The sequence below is a fragment of the Macaca nemestrina genome, chromosome 13 (genome assembly GCF_043159975.1).
Source record: "Macaca nemestrina isolate mMacNem1 chromosome 13, mMacNem.hap1, whole genome shotgun sequence".
NCBI classification, from domain to species: domain Eukaryota; kingdom Metazoa; phylum Chordata; class Mammalia; order Primates; family Cercopithecidae; genus Macaca; species Macaca nemestrina.
Window position 1 is genome coordinate 73,783,978 of NC_092137.1, and position 18,943 is coordinate 73,802,920.

Sequence of the window (18,943 nt, forward strand, 5' to 3'; positions counted from 1 at the left end):
GGAGGAGGCCACTGTATTTGAGAGCGAGAGTGAAAGGGAGAAGACTAGATTGTGGAAGGCAGTGGTTCTTGACAGGGATAGTAAATGGCTCCCAAAGAGATATTTTGGAAATTTATGTGATTTTTTCTTGGGTCATCACTGTAATTGGGGATTGTTTCTGGAATGCAGTAGATAGGTGTCAAGTATGTTACTATTTCTGTAATGTACAAGACAGTTCCACACAATGAAGAGTTGTCCCTTGTTACATACAGCTTTTGAATGTCCCTGTAGATATTAATGTTGATGAAAAACCTTTTATAAATTATTCCAGTGTTTGTCATGTTTTAAATGATTTTTTTTAGTATAGGGTGTTTCTTCTGTTTTTTCTTTCTTTCATGACTGACATTTTTGAAGAGTACAAGCTAATTACTTTGCAGATTCCACTCAAATTGAATTTATCTGCTGTGTTACCATGATTTGATTCAGATCGATTTTTATGTAGGAAAGCCACAGAAGTGATGGGCTTTTCATGCTTGTCAGGAGACACATTATGTTGATTTGTCTCAATACTTGTAATGTTAACTCGACCACTTAGTTAAAGTGGTATCTGCTGGTTTGTGTGTTTTACATATTAATTAATAAGCAGTTAATAAATATTATGAAGAGATTCTTTGAGACTGTAAATATCTCTAGTTTAGGATCTAGTGTTTATACTTGCCTGAATAATTTATTAATAAAATAGCTTTAATTTGGTGATGGAAAAAAATTCTATCATCACTTCAGCATTCATTCATTGGAATTCTGTGGTAAGTTAAAAGTGTCCCTTCTCCATTTATTTATTTATATCATTATGGGCTCTTGGATTTTTCTTCTCAAAGGGTCACAACCTATCACTATCATTGTTTATTTTTGTACTCAAATTACCCCACACTTGCCCATGAGAACCATTTTAAGCTGGTGCCTGTGTGTTTTTCTCATGATCCCATCATTTCATGAGCATTCACCCACTTTCTAAGATAGGAAGATACTCTAGGAATATCTTGTATTTTCTTTCTACCAACCCTAGAGCTGTCTGTTTCTCTAAGGGGCCCTGGTTCTTTTTAGCAGAGAATAGCATGTAGAAACTAAGATATGTGGCCGGGCGCGGTGGCTCAAGCCTGTAATCCCAGCACTTTGGGAGGCCGAGACGGGCGGATCACGAGGTCAGGAGATCGAGACCATCCTGGCTAACACGGTGAAACCCCGTCTCTACTAAAAAAAATACAAAAAACTAGCCGGGCGAGGTGGCGGGCGCCTGTAGTCCCAGCTACTCGGGACGCTGAGGCAGGAGAATGGCGTGAACCCGGGAGGCGGAGCTTGCAGTGAGCTGAGATCCGGCCACTGCACTCCAGCCTGGGCGACAGAGCGAGACTCCGTCTCAAAACAAAACAAAACAAAACAAAACAAAAAAAAAAGTAAGATATGTATGCTTGGTGTGCTTATTGATACTATGATACTGTTGCCTTTATGCCTTTTCAGCAGATGATGTGTATGTACATAATTGCACACACAACCCCCTCTCCTCTGTATGCCTGTTTCCTTGTCTATTACTTTTATTATAAAATGAAAGCTGTGAGTTTATACTAGTACGTCCAGTTCCATTCCAGTACTACAGGGTTATTCTAGCCTTTGTTTCTTTCTTTATTTGTAACTCACTTCTCTGATAGTGAGAAACTTGGCTCCCATTATCCTCCATATATTTAGTTACTTGTTTAAATTCCCTTGTATGTTTCTCCCTCAGCCACTCTGCTCATCATGCCTGCAACAGATTGAATTTCTTTCCCAGCCCCAAATCTCTTTCAACCTACAAGTTTTATATGTAATATAATTATTATTATACCATTCCAGATATTTTTAAATTTCCATTTTGATTTGTTTCAACAGTGAAAGGTGATATATTAGGATAATACCTTCAGTGTGCTGAAAGAAAATAAATTATATCTACCTAGAATTGCGTGTCAGGGAAAATCTGTTTTAAGAATGTGGTAATATAAAAGTGATTTTGAACAATAACAGTTCATTCAACTCTCATTAAAAATTTCTAAGTGGTTACCTCAGACTAAAGGGAAATAATCTAATATGGGAAATTTGTGATGTAGGAAATATTAAAGAGCAAAAGATGTGTTAAGTATGTGGATAAATAAAGCTAAATACTTAAGTATATGAAACAAAAATACTAGGACCTTCATGACTGAGATAAAATGTGGCAGAAACTTAAAATATATGACAACAATATCGTACAGGTTTGAAGCTGTATAAATGGAGTTAATCTTTTTCCAAGTTTCTTAACTGGGAAAAAGTTAGGTATTATTTACTTTAGCTTGATAACTATATGTGTTATAATTTCTACGATAACCCTGTCCCCTACATCATACCTTACTACAAAATTAATTTGAGATGGATCATAGACTTTACGTTGAAAGGTAAAATAAAGTTGCTTGAAAATCTCTTCATGATGTTGGGTTAGGCAAAGGTTTCTCAAGAACAAAAATACACTATCCATAAAATAAAGGATTGATAAATTGCTCTTCATGGAAATTAAGAACGTCTGGTAATCAAAAGGCACCATGAAGAGTGAAAAGTCAAGCTACACAGTGGAAGAGGGTATTTCGGATACATATATTTGATAAGGGACATAAATCTAGAATATATAAGGAACTCATGCAAATCCATTCTTCCTACCCAAAGACTTCAATAGGTGTCTCATAAATGAAGATATCCAAGTGGCCAATAAGCATTTGAAAACATTCTCAATATCACTGCCTCTTAGGTAATGCAAATTAACCATAATGAGATACTGCTTCATATCAGAGTAGCTAAAATTAAAAAGAGAACAATACTAAATATTGATAAAGTTATGAAGCAACTGGAACAGTCATTTATTGCTGATGGGAAGGTAAACTGGTACAAAACTCTTAAAATAATTTACAATTATTTCATAATGGTAAACATATACCTGACCTGGGACACTTCATTACTACTTCTTTTTAGGTGCATACTCAAGAAATATCAGTACCTATGTTCAGTAGAAGACATGGTCAATAATAATTATAGTAGCCTCAAACTGAAAACTATATAAATGTATATCAGGAGTAGAATAGATGAATCAATTATGCTTTATTCATACAGTGAAATCCTGTGTAGCCATAAAAGAGAGCAAACTACTACTGCCTCAACAACTTTGAAAGCTGTCACACACGTTGTGGTTAGCAGAAAAGCGAGACACAAACGAGCCATACTGAATAATTCCATTCATATGAAATTCAAAAACTAACCAATGGTGAAAAAAGTGATAAGAATGCCAGCACTTTGGGAGGCCGAGGCGGGCGGATCACGAGGTCAGGAGATCGAGACCATCCTGGCTAACACGGTGAAACCCCGTCTCTACTAAAAAAATACAAAAAAACTAGCCGGGCGAGGTGGCGGGCGCCTGTAGTCCCAGCTACTCGGGAGGCTGAGGCAGGAGAAGGGCGTAAACCTGGGAGGCGGCGCTTGCAGTGAGCTGAGATTCGGCCACTGCACTCCAGCCTGGGCGACAGAGCCAGACTCCGACTCAAAAAAAAAAAAAAAAAAAAAAGTGATAAGAATGGTTACCTCTGGTGGAGTCAGGTGTGTGTTATTGACCGGGAAGAGGCACAAGAGGTCTTCTCAGGTATAGGAAGTTTTGTATATCTGGATATGGGCAGTATTTACATTGCTGTCAACACATATAAAAAATAAACTGCCTGACTTCAGATTTGTACACCTTATTAATGATTTATTATATATTAATTAAAAAGAAACATTGAACAAGAGATACAATTGAAATAGAAAAGGAACTTTAAAAAGGCAACCATTTCTAATCATAGCAAAAACTTTATAAAAAGCATCAAGGTGTAAATCTAACAAGATTTATGAGATCTTTTATTAGAGAACAGTAAAATTTCTTTTGGAAGGCTAAGTACATAGAGAAATAAATTGTATTTATTAATAAGACTCTATATCCAGCTGGCACAGACTGCTTCAATGAATCAAGGCAGATGTTTCTTTAAATTTTTTTTATCATGGTAAAATACACATAACACAGAATTTACCTCTTAACTATTTTTAAATGTACAGTTTACTGGTGTTAAGTACATTCATATTGTTGTGCAACCACCACCACTACCATCCATCTCCAAGACTCTTTTCATCTTGTGAAACTGAAACTTTTGCCCATTAAATAGTAACTTCTCGTTCTCTTCCCATCTGCCGCAGGCAACCATCATTTTCCTTTTTGTTTCGTATGATTTTGATTACTCTGAGTACTTCCTATAAATGGAATAATACAATATTTGTCTTTTGGTGACTGGCTTATTTCACTTAGTCGCATGTGGTTCATCCATGTTGTAGCATGTAAGTGAGTCTATGGTAGACAGTATATAGTTGGAGCATTCTGCCAATCTCTGTCTTTTGATTGGATAATTTATTTGCTTTTAAAGTAATTAATGATAAGGAGGAACCTGCTTCTGTCCTTTTTCTCTTTGTTTTCTACATCAAGGTACAAATTTTATGTTCAGATACAATTCCAAACCACAATGAGGATTTATCTTACTGCCCTCTACCCCACAGAAATGCATTCGTAGGCTCCTAAAGGAAACTCTGTTAGATTGCTTGTTGTCAAAAACTATTGAGATCATTTTGGCCTGTTCCATGCTATGAGAATGAGATTCACGCTGTACCCAAGGATTTACTGATCTCTCTTGGCAGAATACTGTCTCTTCTCCTTCTCTTTTCTGTTTGGTAATAGAAGAAGAGAAGAAAAGTTTGAAGTCAATTCTTTATGTCATTTAGTATATGAACCAATAACTCAACACGTTTAGACAAAAAACCATGAAATAAACTTTACTTATACTCTAAAATAAACCAAACCAAACTACAAAAGTAGTAAGAAGGAAATTATAAAATAAAATCTATCAATTAACTAGAAAACAGAAAAATAGAATTGAGCATTAAAGTCTAGATTTGGACCTTGAAAAAATTCCAAATCAAAAGAAAGCTCTGACTAGCTAGAAGAGGAGAAGGAAAAACATACAATGTTATAAATGAAAAGGAGCATGCCAGATAATACCACTGAGGAAATTTGAAATAATGAGAGAAAATAAAGTATAACTCTTTTCTTGTTAGGTATAAAATTTTCATGAAATGACTGATTTTCTTAGATAATGTAATTAAACAGAAATGTGTAATAGAGTAAACATGACTGAGAGAGAAAAACTTTATTGATCAAACATTTGGCTTCCAAGTAAAGTACCTGACCTAGCTCAATATTAGGTAACATTATGGAGTATTTGCTGGGTGTGATAATGACATTGTGGTTATATGATAAGTGAATTATTTAGGGTTGAAGTGTCAAATCACAGTGTCTTTGTGGAAGGATAAAGCTTTGTGGAGGGATAGGGGAAATTGTTCGACAGTTGTTGAATCTAAGTAGAAGGAATTCACATGTTTATTTTAACATTCTATCAACTTTTTGGTATATTCTTAACAAAAAGAAAAAAACAATGCCTGACTTAGATGTTTATGTGGGTGACTCAAGCTATCAGGTAATGGATAACTCCTGTGCTATATAAAGAGTTCTAATACACTAATAAAAACTTCCTAATTTATTTGAGGACATTAACAAAAACCTCAGAAGACATACCTGAAATTATGAATCTTTCACATCAGTGTGATGTCTCCACTTTTATTTCTAATTTTATTTATTTGAGTCTTCTAGTTTTTTCTTAGTCTAGCTAAATGTTTAACATTGTTTTTACCTTTTCAAAACTAACAGTTTAGTTGATTTCTTCCTGTTTTTCATTTCTGCTCTAATTTTTATTCTTTCATTCTTTCTGCTAACTTTGGGCTTAGTTTTGTTCTTCTTTTTCTGGTTCCTTGAGGTGTAAAGTTGAGTTGCTTATTTGAGATCTTTCTTCCTTTAAAAACAGACAGTTATCATTAGAAACTTCCCTCTTAGTCCTGATTTTGCTTCATCCCGTAAGTTTTCATTTGTTGTATTTTTGTCTTAAGATATTTTTTAATTTTCCTTGATCTCATCTTTGATCCACTGGTTGTTTAAGAGTGTGTTGTTGCTCTACTGGTGGGATTTGATTGCATGATGTCTCACAAAAAGTTATCCACTCCCAGGCATGGGTCCCTCAGCTTCCTGCCTCGGAAGTGCAGCAGCAGGCATCGCGGGAAGGTCAAGAGCTTCCCTAAGGATGACCCGTCTAAGCCGGTCCACCTCACAGCCTTCCTGGGATACAAGGCTGGCATGACCCACATCGTGCGGGAAGTTGACAGGCCAGGATCCAAGGTGAACAAGAAGGAGGTGGTGGAGGCTGTGACTATTGTGGAGACGCCACCCATGGTGGTTGTGGGCATTGTGGGCTACATGGAAACCCCTCGAGGCCTCCGGACTTTCAAGACTGTCTTCGCTGAGCACATCAGTGATTAATGCAAGAGGCGTTTCTATAAGAACTGGCATAAATCTAAGAAGAAGGCCTTTACCAAGTACTGCAAGAAATGGCAGGATGAAGATGGCAAGAAGCAGCTGGAGAAGGACTTCAGCAGCATGAAGAAGTACTGCTAAGTCATCTGTGTCATTGCCCACACCCAGATGCACCTGCTTCTTCTGCGCCAGAAGAAGGCCCACCTGATGGAGATCCAGGTGAATGGAGGCACTGTGGCCGAGAAGCTGGACTGGGCCCGTGAGAGGCTCAAGCAGCAGTTACCTGTGAACCAAGTGTTTGGGCAGGATGAGATGATCGACGTCATCGGGGTGACCAAAGGCAAAGGCTACAAAGGCACACCAAGAAGCTGCCCCGCAAGACCCACCGAGGTCTGTGCAAGGTGGCCTGTATTGGGGCATGGCATCCTGCTTGTGTGGCCTTCTCTGTGGCATGTGCTGGGCAGAAAGGCTACCATCACCACACTGAGATCAACAAGAAGATCTTTAAGATTGGCCAGGGCTGCCTTATCACAGACGGCAAGCTGATCAAGAACAATGCTTCCTCTGACTATGACCTGCCTGAAAGAGCATCAACTCTCTGGGTGGCTTTGTCCACTATGGGGAAGTGACCAATGACTTTGTCATGCTGAAAGGCTGTGTGGTGGGAACGAAGAAGCGGATGCGCACACTCCGCAAGTCCTTGCTGGCACAGACGAAGCAGCGGGCTGTGGAGAAGATTGACCTTAAGTTCATTGACACCACCTCCAAATTTGGCCATGGCCACTTCCAGACCATGGAAGAGAAGAAAGCATTCATGGGACCACTCAAGAAAGACCGAATTGCAAAGGAAGAAGGAGCTTAATGCCAGGAGCAGATTTTGCAGCTGGTGGGGTCTCAATAAAAGTTATTTTCCACTGAAAAAAAAAAAAAAGAGTGTGTTGTTAATTACCACATAATTGTGATTTTCCCAGTTTTCCTTCTGTTACTGATTTCTAATTTTAGTCTATTGTGCTTGGGAAAAAAAGCTTGGTATCATTTCAGTCTTCTTAAATTTGTTCAGACTTGTTTTATGACTTAATATGTGATCTTTCCTGGAGAATGTTCTGTGTGCAGTTGAGAAGACTGTGTATTCTGCAACTGTTAGGTGGAATGTTCAGTATATGTGTGTTCTATTCATTATTGAAAATGGAGTACTGACATCTTCTATTGTATTGCTATTTTTCCTTTCAGTTCCGTCAGTGTTTGCTTTATATATTTAGGTGCTCTGATGTTGAGTGTATATGTGTTTATACTTGTGTTATCTTCCTGATGAATTGACTCTCTTATCATATGACCTTCTTTGTCTCTTGGGATGGTTTTTTATTTAAAGTCTATATTGTCTGATAGTATGGCCACAACTGTGCTCTTTTGGTTGCTATCTGCATGGAGTATATTTTCCTGTTCCTTCACTTTTAGCCTGTGTGTCCTTAAATCTAAAGTGAGTCTCTTGTAGATAGCATATAGTTGGATCTTATTTTTAAAATTAATTCAGCCACTATATGTCTTTTGATTAGGGAGTTTACTGCATTTATATTAAATTATTGATAGGGAAAGACTTACTAGTTCCATTTTGTTAATTGTTTTCTTTCTTACAGTTCTTTCGTCCCTTTTCTCCTCTCTTGCTGTCTTCCTTTGTAATTTGTTGATTTTGCTTTGATCCTTCATTTTTTTTTCTTTTTCTTTTGTGTATCTTCTATAGATATTTTCTTTGTGGTTACCAAAGTCTTACATAAAACAACTTATAGCTACAGCAAAAGCAATTTAAAAAAATAGACAAACAGGACTGCATCAAACTAAAAAGCTTTTGCACAGCAAAGGAAACAGTTAAGAGAATGAACTGGTAATCTATGGAATAGGAGAAAATATTTGTAAACCATGTATCTAATGAGGGGTTAATATCCAAAGTATATAAGGAACACCTGCAAATCAACAGCCAAAAGAAAAAAAAGAAAAAAAAAATCCCCAAAACAAAAAACAAATAACCTGGTTAAAACATGGGTAAAAGACTTAAATGAACATTTCTTAAAACATACAAATGTGTAAGGTGCTGTATATGAAGAGATACTCAATATAGCCAGTCATCAGGAAAATGCAAATCAAAACCACAATGACTTACCACTTCATATCTGTTAGGATGGCTGATATCAAAACAAAACAAACTATAACAGGTGTTGGAGAGGATGTGGAGAAATTAGAACCCTGTACACTGTAGATGGGCATGTAAAATAGTGTAGCCGTTGTGAAAAATAGTATGGAGATTCCTAAAAAAAAAAATAATAGAATTACCATATGATCCCACTTCTGGGTGCATATCCAAAGGAAATGAAATCAGAATCTTGAGGAGATCCCATGTTGACAATAGCATTAATCACAATAGCCAAGATACATAAACAAGATGTATAAACATTGATAGATGAATGGATAAAGAAAATGTAGTATATACATACAATGGAATATTATTCCACCTTAAGGAGGTCCTGGTGTATGTGACAACATGGATGACCCTGTAAGACATTAAAATAATCCAGTCACAGAAGGACAAATACTGAATGATTTCACTTGCGTGAAATATCTAAAAATAGTCAAATTCAGAAAACAGAGAGTAGAATGGTGATTGCCAAGGACTGGGAGGAAGGGGGAATTGGGAATTGATGTTACATAGGTATCACAGGCAAAGCAGGTAGTTCAATATTAGGAAATTTATGAATAAGTTTTTACATTAGTAGATCTAATGGAGAAGTCATAATTCATTAAGCTCCAAAAACTATTTGGGAATTAAAAAATCTGTAATTAAAAATACTTCTTGGCCGGGCGCGGTGGCTCAAGCCTGTAATCCCAGCACTTTGGGAGGCCGAGACGGGTGGATCACGAGGTCAGAAGATCGAGACCATCCTGGCGAACACGGTGAAACCCCGTCTCTACTAAAAAATACAAAAACTAGCCGGGCGAGATGGCGGGCGCCTGTAGTCCCAGTTACTTGGGAGGCTGAGGCAGGAGAATGGCGTAAACCCGGGAGGCGGAGCTTGCAGTGAGCTGAGATCCGGCCACTGCACTCCAGCCCGGGCGACAGAGCGAGACTCCGTCTCAAAAAAAAAAAAAAAAAAAATATATATATATATATATATATTTCTTTAGAAGAATATTTCTTTACAGTAGAATAATACCTCAAATATGATAAAGAATATGTATTTGAAATTTGCAATCAGCATAATAAAGGCAAATACTTTTGTTATGCATATAAAACATTTGTGAGAGAAGTCATATAATGTGGTGGAGTAGGGAACGCTAGGGTTCTTACAAAAACACCTAGTTAGCTTCCAGAAACTATCAGAATTAATTTTTATAGAACTCTGGAATTTAGTTAACATTAAAAAAACAGGAAAAGTAAGGAGCTGTAGCACTGCAGAAAAACACGATGGCACCTTAAATTGCTCACCTACCATTCCTTGTGCCTAGATTAATAATGGCTTTGAAAACGGCAGCTTACACTCATGGTGCAGGCTGTTAGCACCAGAAGGGTTAGTACAGATCTTGCTCTCAAAAGATTGTGATTGTTTTAACCTGTCTGAAGTCTCTGAAGGACCGGTATAGAGCTTCCTTTTGTTTTACACAACTCAGAGCTTTCCGGGGACTGGGGTGGCTTATCCGTCATCACGTGTCGAAAGTATTTAAAAGCCAGAGTATCAACTGTAGAAGTCTGAGTTGGGATAAAAATTAGGACAATGAACAGGTAGACAAAAAGCCAGGAAGGAACAGTTGAAAAGGAGATACAGGGTGGTATAAGGACTTTTAAATGCTTTTGTATATGCTGAGAAATTGAGAATGCTATGTACATGCCTAGGATTGGACAACTCCTCACAGAAGGCTTGAGAAGACCCTAAGCTTTCACCACTACCTGACCTTCCGGCTCTGCCTAGCTAAGTAGGATGTGAAGGTTAAGATAGAGTTGTAAACAGTCTGGCTAAGTTTTCATGAAATGCCGCAACACAGAGCAAAAAAGACTGGGAGTGGTTTTTTTTCTTTACTATTACCTTTTTTCTTTCCTTGGCTGCAGGTGTTTAAGGAAACGGTCAAAACAGTAGTTGACCCTGAAGCTAAGTGAGCACAGACTTCACTTCCATGTACAACAAAGAATGTAAACTTTATGAAATAGTCAGTAAACAACACTTACAACAAGCAGTAACAGCAAACTCCAGGGAAGGGGGAGAATTCCAGTATCCAGAGTTGTCACATTATAATATTCAATATGTCCAGTTTTCAACAAATTATAAGGCATGCAAAGAAATAAAGAAGTGTGACTCATTCAGAGGAAAAAAGAGAAATTAGTGAAACTATCCCTGAGGAAGCCCACCTTAAATGTACTCAATGAGCTAAACAAAACCATCAGCAAAGAACTAAAGGGAACCAAGAAAAGGATTTCTCACCAAAAAGAAATATCAACAAAGAGAAATTATAAAAAGGAAACAAATAGAAATTCTGCAGCTGAAAAGTACAGTAACAAAAATTCATTAGAGGGGTTCAATAGCTGATTTGAGTAGTCTGAACAAAAAATCAGTGAACTTGAAGAAAGGTCAGTTGATGTATTCATTTGAGGAGCAGAAAGAGAAAAGAATAAAGAAAATGAACAGGGCTATGGGACATCCCCAAGCATACCAACATATGCATTATGGGATTCTTAGAGGGAAGAGAGAGAGAGACAGAGAGAGAGAGAGCAAAAGGGGCAGAAATAACATTTGAAGAAATAATGGTTGAAAACTTCCCTAATTTGATGAAAAATGAACTCCAAATGGGTTAAACTCAGAGACCCACACCATGACCTATTATAGTCAAATTATTAAATACTTAGCATAGTTACTGGTTCTATTAGTAGAAATATACTTTCCCTAATGAAGTCAGCTTTAACAGATTTTTTTTAAACAAGTGTTTCCAAAAGCTTATTGATTTTAAGTAAGTTTTGTGTCACATGAGAATATATTTCTTTTATTTGTAGAAAGTAAATTTTTACTTTTTAGTGCTTGTTGACTCTGTGTGTGTGTGTGTGTGTGTGTGTGTGTGTGTGTGTGTCTGTGTATTGGTTTACGTGATGGTGAAGAACTACTTATTTCTTTTTTGGTTTGTTATATGAGGTCTTTGACATTGTTTGTGACAGGGTCTTGCTCCGTCACCCAGGCTGGAGTGTAGTAGCTATATCATAGCTCACTGCAACGTCCGCCTCCCGAGCTCAAGCTGTCTTTCCACCTCAGTCTCTCAAAGTGCTGGTATTACAGGCTTGAGCCACTGCACCTGGCTGATGTGTCATTAAGCTGGACAATGAAAGAATAATATAACCTGATAAAACTCATGTAGATCTGTTGAGAAGAGAGAATTAATTTTAATTGTGAAATAGTCTCTGGAAATTAGTAAAAGATGTATTTTAGCTAACCAGTAATTTCATAACTTTATCTCAGTATAATTTACTGTAATACATAAGGTTTGCCCACTTAAAGTGTATAGTTTGTTTACAGAATTTTACAATAACATAATTTTAGAACTTTGTTGTCATTCTCCCCTCTTCCCCAATTCCCTAGCCCTAGACAAACACCAGTTCACTTTCTCTCCCTATGGATTTGCCAATTCTGAACATTTTATGTAACTAGAATTGTAATATATGATCTTTTGTGACTGCCTTCTTTTACGTAGCATAATGTTTTCAAGAGTCATTCATGTTATGTTGTAACATGAATCAGTACTTCATCCCTTTTTATTGCCAAATTATATTTCATTGTGTAGATATTTTGTTTACTCATTAGTTGGTAGACATTTGGATTTTCCACTCTGGCCATTGTGAATAGTGCTGCTATGAACATAGTAAGTGTTTATGTGTTAGAGTGGCTGTTTCATTTCTCTTGGGTATATACCTAACAGTAGAATTACTGGGACATATGGTAACTCCATGTTTAACATGTTGAGGAACTTCTAAACTTTTTTCTGAAGTAGCTACGCTATTTACATTCCCACAAGCAGTGTATGAGGGTTTCAGTTTCTCCATATCCTTTCCAACATTTGTCATTTTCTGTCTTTTTGATTATAGCCTGATGTTAAGGGTATTTATTGTGATTTTTTACCTAGTTCTAACAACTAATGGTGTTGAACATCTTTTCATGTGATTATTGGTCATTTATCTTTTCTGATGAAATACCTATTCAAATTCTTTACCCATTTATAAATTTATCACTTTACAAATTTGTTGAATTGTAAGCATTCTTTCTATATTCTGGATATTAGGCCATTAGCAGATTTATGGACTTACCAATATATTCTCCCATTCTGTAGGCTTTTTCACTTTCTTGATGGCGACCTGTGATACACAAAAGTTTTAAATTCTCATGAACTCTAACTTATCAGACTTTTATTCTTTGCACTTTTGGTGACATATCTAAGAAATCAGTGCATAACCCAGGGTCACAAAGATTTAGTGTTTTCTTCTGAGATACTTAGTTTTGGTTTTTATGTTTAGATCTGTGGTTCTATTTGAGGCAATTAAAATTTTTATTTTATTTTTTTTAAATTGTGATAAAATATACATAAAATTTATCATCTTAACCATTGTTAAGTATATGGTTCAGTGGCGTTAAGTACATTCATGTTGTTGTTTCAACAATCTCTATACTTTTTAAATCTTGTAATACTGAAACTCTATATCCATTAAACAACAAGTCCTCATTTTCGCCTTTCCCTTAGCCCCTAGCAACCACTATTCTACTTTCTGTCTCTGTGAATTTGGCTACTCTAAGTACCTTACAGTAGCGGAATCACACAGTATGTGTCTTTTTGCCACTGGCTTATTTCATTCAGTAGTATATTAAAATTCACCCATGTTGTACTATATGTCAGAATTTCCTTCTTTTTTAAGACTATATTATTCCATTGTGTGTGTATGCTACATTTTGTTTATCCATTCATCTGTTGATAGACACTTGAGTTGCTTCTGCCATTTGGCTATTGTGAATAATGCTGCTGTGAACATGCTTGTTATAATTATCACTTCAAGATCCTGCTTTCACTTCTTTTGGGTATAGACCCAGAAGTGGAATTGCTGGATCATATAGTCATTCTATTTTTAAGTTTTTGAGGAAGCCCCATGCTGTTTTCCATAGGGGCTACACTTTACATTCCCACCAGCAGTGTTCGAGGGTACTAATTTCTCCACATCCTTGCCAATACTTGTTATTGTCTGGTTTTTTTTTTTTTTTTCCTTCTTAATAATGGCTATTCTAACAGGTCTGAAGTGATGTCTCATTGTGGTGGTGATTTTCATTTCCCTTATGATTAGTAATATTGAGCTTGTTTTCATTTTTGGTTAGTCAGTTGTATACCTTCTCTGGAGAAAAGTCTATTATTTTTGCCTATCTTTGAATCAGGTTTTGTTGTTGTTCTTGAGTTGTAAGCGTCCTTTATATGTTCTGGATATTAACCTTATATCAGATACAGTGAGTTTTTGCCTCACATCTTTGTTGAGTTCTTGGAAACTGTGACTTGTAAGTTAAGTGATGTATAGCATAGCAAAACAAACTGATATAGGTTAATTGATAAAACAAGAGTTGGCCGGGCGCGGTGGCTCACGCCTGTAATCCCAGCACTTTGGGAGGCCGAGGCGGGCGGATCACAAGGTCAGGAGATCGAGACCACGGTGAAACCCCGTCTCTACTAAAAATATAAAAAATTAGCCGGGCGCGGTTGTGGGCGCCTGTAGTCCCAGCTACTTGGGAGGCTGAGGCAGGAGAATGGCGTGAACCCGGGAGGCGGAGCTTGCAGTGAGCCAAGATCGCGCCACTGCACTCCAGCCTGGGCTGGGCGACAGAGCGAGACTCCGTCTCAAAAAAAAAAAAAACAAAAACAAAAAACAAGAGTTAAGCTCCTATGGTATTCAGTATATTGTTTCACTTAAAGATGCAGTTTCTAAGTACCTATTGATGATGTTAAGTGAAGACTTATTGTACATGATTAGCAAATATTTTCTCCCATTTTCTAGGTTACCTTTTCACTCTGTTGATGGTGTCCTTTGGTGAACAGAAGTTTTAAATTTTGGTTTAATCCAATGTATTGACTTTTACTTTTGTTGCCTTTCTCCTTTGAGTCAGTTTTTGTGTATGGCATGCAAGTTCATCTTGGCATATAGATACTGAGTTTTCAGCACTGTTGAAAAGACTTCTTTCCCCATTGAATTTTCATGACCTCTTTGTTGAAAATCAATTTACCATAAATGTTAGTGTTTATTTCTGGACTGTCAGTTCTATGTCATTGATCTACATGACTGTCCTTATGCCAGTACTGCACTGTCTTGATTGTTGTAGCTTTGTAGTAAGTTTTGAAATCGGAAAGAGTGAGTCCTCCAACAATGTCATTTTCAAGATTATTTTGGCTATTCTGGGGTTACAATCTGCTTGTCAATTATTGAAAAAAAAAAAAAAAGCTAGGCTTTTAATAAGAGTTGAATCTCTAGATTACTATGGGAAATATTACCACTTGAATCTCTAGATTAGTTTAGGAGGTATTAATCTTTCAGTCCATAAAAATGGGCCAGTTTTCTAGTTATTTTGCTTTTCTTTCATTCAATTTTTTTTTAGTATACTAGACATATTTATTTTGCTAAATATATTCTCAAGTATTTAATTCTTTTTCTTGCTGTTGTAAATTGAATTTTTTAAAAAATTTATTTTTGGATTGTGAATTGCTAGTGTATTAAAATACAGTTGATTTTTATATATTGCACTGGCATCCTGCAGCTTTGCTGAACTTATTAGTGTTAGTTGGTTTGGCCTGGTTTCCTTGGGATTTTCTGTAAGAAGTTCATGTCATCTGCAAATAGATATAATTGTACTTCTTTCTTTCCAATCTAGATATCTTTAATTTCTTACCTGGTTGCCCTGGCAATTTGGTAACATCAATATGATATTGAATAGAAGAGGTAAGAATGGCCATACTTGTCTTGTTCTTGATTGTAGGAAGAAAGCATCTAGTTTTTCATCATTCAGTATTATGTTAGTGCTGAGTCTTTCTTTTTTTTTTTTTCTTTTCTTTTTATTTATTTATTTATTTATTTATTTTTATTTTTATTTTTTTATTATTATTATACTTTAAGTTCTAGGGTACATGTGCATAACGTGCAGGTTTGTTACATATGTATACTTGTGCCATGTTGCTGTGCTGCACCCATCAACTTGTCAGCACCCATCAACTCGTCATTTACATCAGGTATAACTCCCAATGCAATCCCTCCCCCGTCCCTCCTCCCCCCTCCCCATGATAGGCCCCGGTGTGTGATGTTCCCCTTCCCGAGTCCAAGTAATCTCATTGTTCAGTTCCCACCTAGGAGTGAGAACATGCGGTGTTTGGTTTTCTGTTCTTGTGATAGTTTGCTAAGAATGATGGTTTCCAGCTGCATCCATGTCCCTACAAAGGACACAAACTCATCCTTTTGTATGGCTGCATAGTATTCCATGGTGTATATGTGCCACATTTTCTTAATCCAGTCTGTCACTGATGGACATTTGGGTTGATTCCAAGTCTTTGCTATTGTGAATAGTGCTGCAATAAACATACGTGTGCATGTGTCTTTAGAGCAGCATGATTTATAATCCTTTGGGTATATACCCAGTAATGGGATGGCTGGGTCATATGGTACATCTAGTTCTAGATCCTTGAGGAATCGCCATACTGTTTTCCATAATGGTTGAACTAGTTTACAATCCCACCAACAGTGTAAAAGTGTTCCTATTTCTCCACATCCTCTCCAGCACCTGTTGTTTCCTGACTTTTTAATGATTGCCATTCTAACTGGTGTGAGATGGTATCTCATTGTGGTTTTGATTTGCATTTCTCTGATGGCCAGTGATGATGAGCATTTTTTCATGTGTCTGTTGGCTGTATGAATGTCTTCTTTTGAGAAATGTCTATTCATATCCTTTGCCCACTTTTTGATGGGGCTGTTTGTTTTTTTCTTGTGAATTTGTTTAGGTACTCTTCATCTGGTTAAAGACATCCCTTCCATTCCTAGTTTGCTGAGAAATTTTATCACAAAAACATATTGGGTTTTGTTGAACTAAACAGTAGCTTTTAAGAGCCTGTTACATATCTAATGACATGCGATTGGTTTGTTGTAAAATTACCTGGAAATGGTTATGTGAAAATACTGAAATTTACTTGGCAAATACTAAAGCTACAAGAATTTTTTAAATGGAAACGTTATTATGAAAGCTTGAAAGATGCGATGGGAGGAGGTAGAGCATGAAGTGTTAAAAAATTTGTAACGTGATTGTTGGAAAGGAAGAAGAGAAATATATTTTGGGATGAGTGTAAATCTACTCATGCATACTTTTAAGAGGTTGGAATAGGTTTATGTTTCTCAAATTTGGATATTTACTTCCCACTAATATGTCAGGAGGTATCAAGACAATAAGAAACCACAGAATAAAAACTTTTTTTTTTTGCCCAAATAAAATTTTTACATCTATTTTTATCAGCTAATGACAGAATATTTATTTATTTGTTTATTTATTTGTTTATTTATTTATTTTACTTTAAGTTCCAGGATACATGTGCAGAACGTGCAGGTTTGTTACATAGGTATTACATGTGCCATGGTGGTTTGCTGCACCTATCAACCCATCATTTAGGTTTTAAGCCCTGCATGCATTAGGTATTTGTCCTATGCTCTCCCTCCCCTTGCCCCCCACCCCCCGAAAGGCCCCGGTGTGTGATATTCCCCTCCCTGTGTCCATGTGTTCTCATTGTTCAACTCCCACTTATGAGTGAGAACACGTGGTGTTTGATTTTCTGTTCCTGTGTTAGTTTGCTGAGAATGATGGCTTCCAGCTTCATCCATGTCCTGGCAAAGGACATGATCTCATTCTTTTTTTTAGGGCTGCATAGTATTCCATGGTATATATGTGCCACATTTTCTTTATCCAGTCTATCATTGATGGGCAAAAAAATGACATTTTTAAAGTGTTAATTTTGTCCAGTGGTATTTAATTTTTTAAGTCAACATTTTGTTTTGAAATAATTGTAGTTTCACATGTAAGAAATAATATAGAGATATCACATATACTCTTCACCCAATTTCTTTAAGTGGTAACATCTTGCAAAACTATGACAATATGTCACAACCACAACATTGATACTGATACAGCCAAGATACTGAACATTTACATCACTACAAAGGTGGCTCATGATACCTTATAATAGCTACTTCCACTTCTTTCCTGCCCCACCTTTTACTGACCTCCTGGCACCACTAATTTGTTCCTTTGTTTCTGTAACTTTGTAATTTCAAGAATGTCATGTAAATGATAACATACAGTATGCAACCTTATTGCATTGGCCTTTTTTTCACTCAGCCAATACAATAATTATCTGGAGATTCATCCAGATTGTTTTGTTTATCAGTGGTTTTTCTTTTTTATTGATGTATAGTATTCCAAAGTATGAATGCACCACAGTTTAAATATTCACTATTGAAGGACATCTTGGTTGTTTCCCAGTTTTTGGCTTTACCAGTACAGCTGCTGTAAACATTCATGTGCAAGTTTTTGTGTGAATATGTCTTTGTTTCTGTGGGGTTAATGCCCAGGATTGCAATTGCTGGGTCATGTGGTAGTTGCATGTTTAGTTTTTTGAAAGACAGGCCACACCTTTTTCCAGGGTGGTTATATCATCTACATTCCCACAAGCAGTGTGTGAGTAATCCATCTACTCCATGTCCTCACCAGCATTTGATACTGTCACTATTTTTATTCTAGTCATTCTAATAGGTATGTAGTGGTATCTTACTAAGTTTTAAATGTGTATTTCCTTAATGGTTTTTGAGGTTGCACATTTTTTCATATCTCTGTTTCCAATCTCTGTATCCTGTTAAGTGAAATGTCTGCATCTTTTGCCCATTTTCTAATTGGATTATCTTTTTTTTCCTTTTTACTGTTGTGAGTTCTATATATATGTTAGATGTAAGTCTAGCAGATATAAGACCTTTATTGGACATGAGGTTTACAAATGTTTTCTTTTAACCTGTAGCTGGGAGAGAGGGGAACATTTTGTTTTGCTGGATAGTCTAGGCTTCCCTAGACTTTCACGGACACCACAAGGAAGGGATAGCACTTTATCAGCCAGCAGAGATGAAAGTGAGTCCTGGGCTCCTCACTTGGCCTTTGCTGGTGTTGGTGTGAGTGGGTCTAGTTTTTTCTTTGGTGGTTGGCTAGAGTAGAACGGTTATTAGTTAAAAGTTTTCTCTTTTGCTAGGCTTTACCTCTGCTGGGTTTTTAGCTAGTGAGAAAAGCTTTTGTTAGGGTTTTTTGTCTGTGTCCATTGTTCCTGGGTTGCTGACTTCTTCAGCTCCAAGTCTGTGTATGCAAGAGATAAAGAAAACCCAGGGATTACACCACAGGATAATTCCTCAGG

The 18,943-nt window shown here is 36.7% G+C and overlaps 1 protein-coding gene, 1 long non-coding RNA gene and 1 pseudogene across 7 annotated transcripts in view; 2 read left to right on the plus strand and 1 right to left on the minus strand.

Annotated features, from left to right (window-relative positions):
* LOC105465444 (ALMS1 centrosome and basal body associated protein) overlaps positions 1-18,943 on the plus strand; it is a 222,632-nt gene that overhangs the window by 80,377 nt on the left and 123,312 nt on the right. The gene's annotated exons all lie outside the window — the stretch shown is intronic.
* On the plus strand, positions 1,430-9,290 carry LOC139357897 (large ribosomal subunit protein uL3 pseudogene; annotated as a pseudogene).
* LOC139357899 (uncharacterized) overlaps positions 4,667-18,943 on the minus strand; it is a 97,400-nt gene continuing 83,123 nt past the window's right edge. The window contains exons 4-7 of the long non-coding RNA XR_011611903.1: positions 12,798-12,845; positions 8,956-8,985; positions 8,625-8,769; positions 4,667-4,772 (exon numbers count right to left, since the gene is read on the minus strand). This is a non-coding gene — a long non-coding RNA (uncharacterized lncRNA). The remainder of the gene's footprint in view (positions 4,773-8,624; positions 8,770-8,955; positions 8,986-12,797; positions 12,846-18,943) is intronic.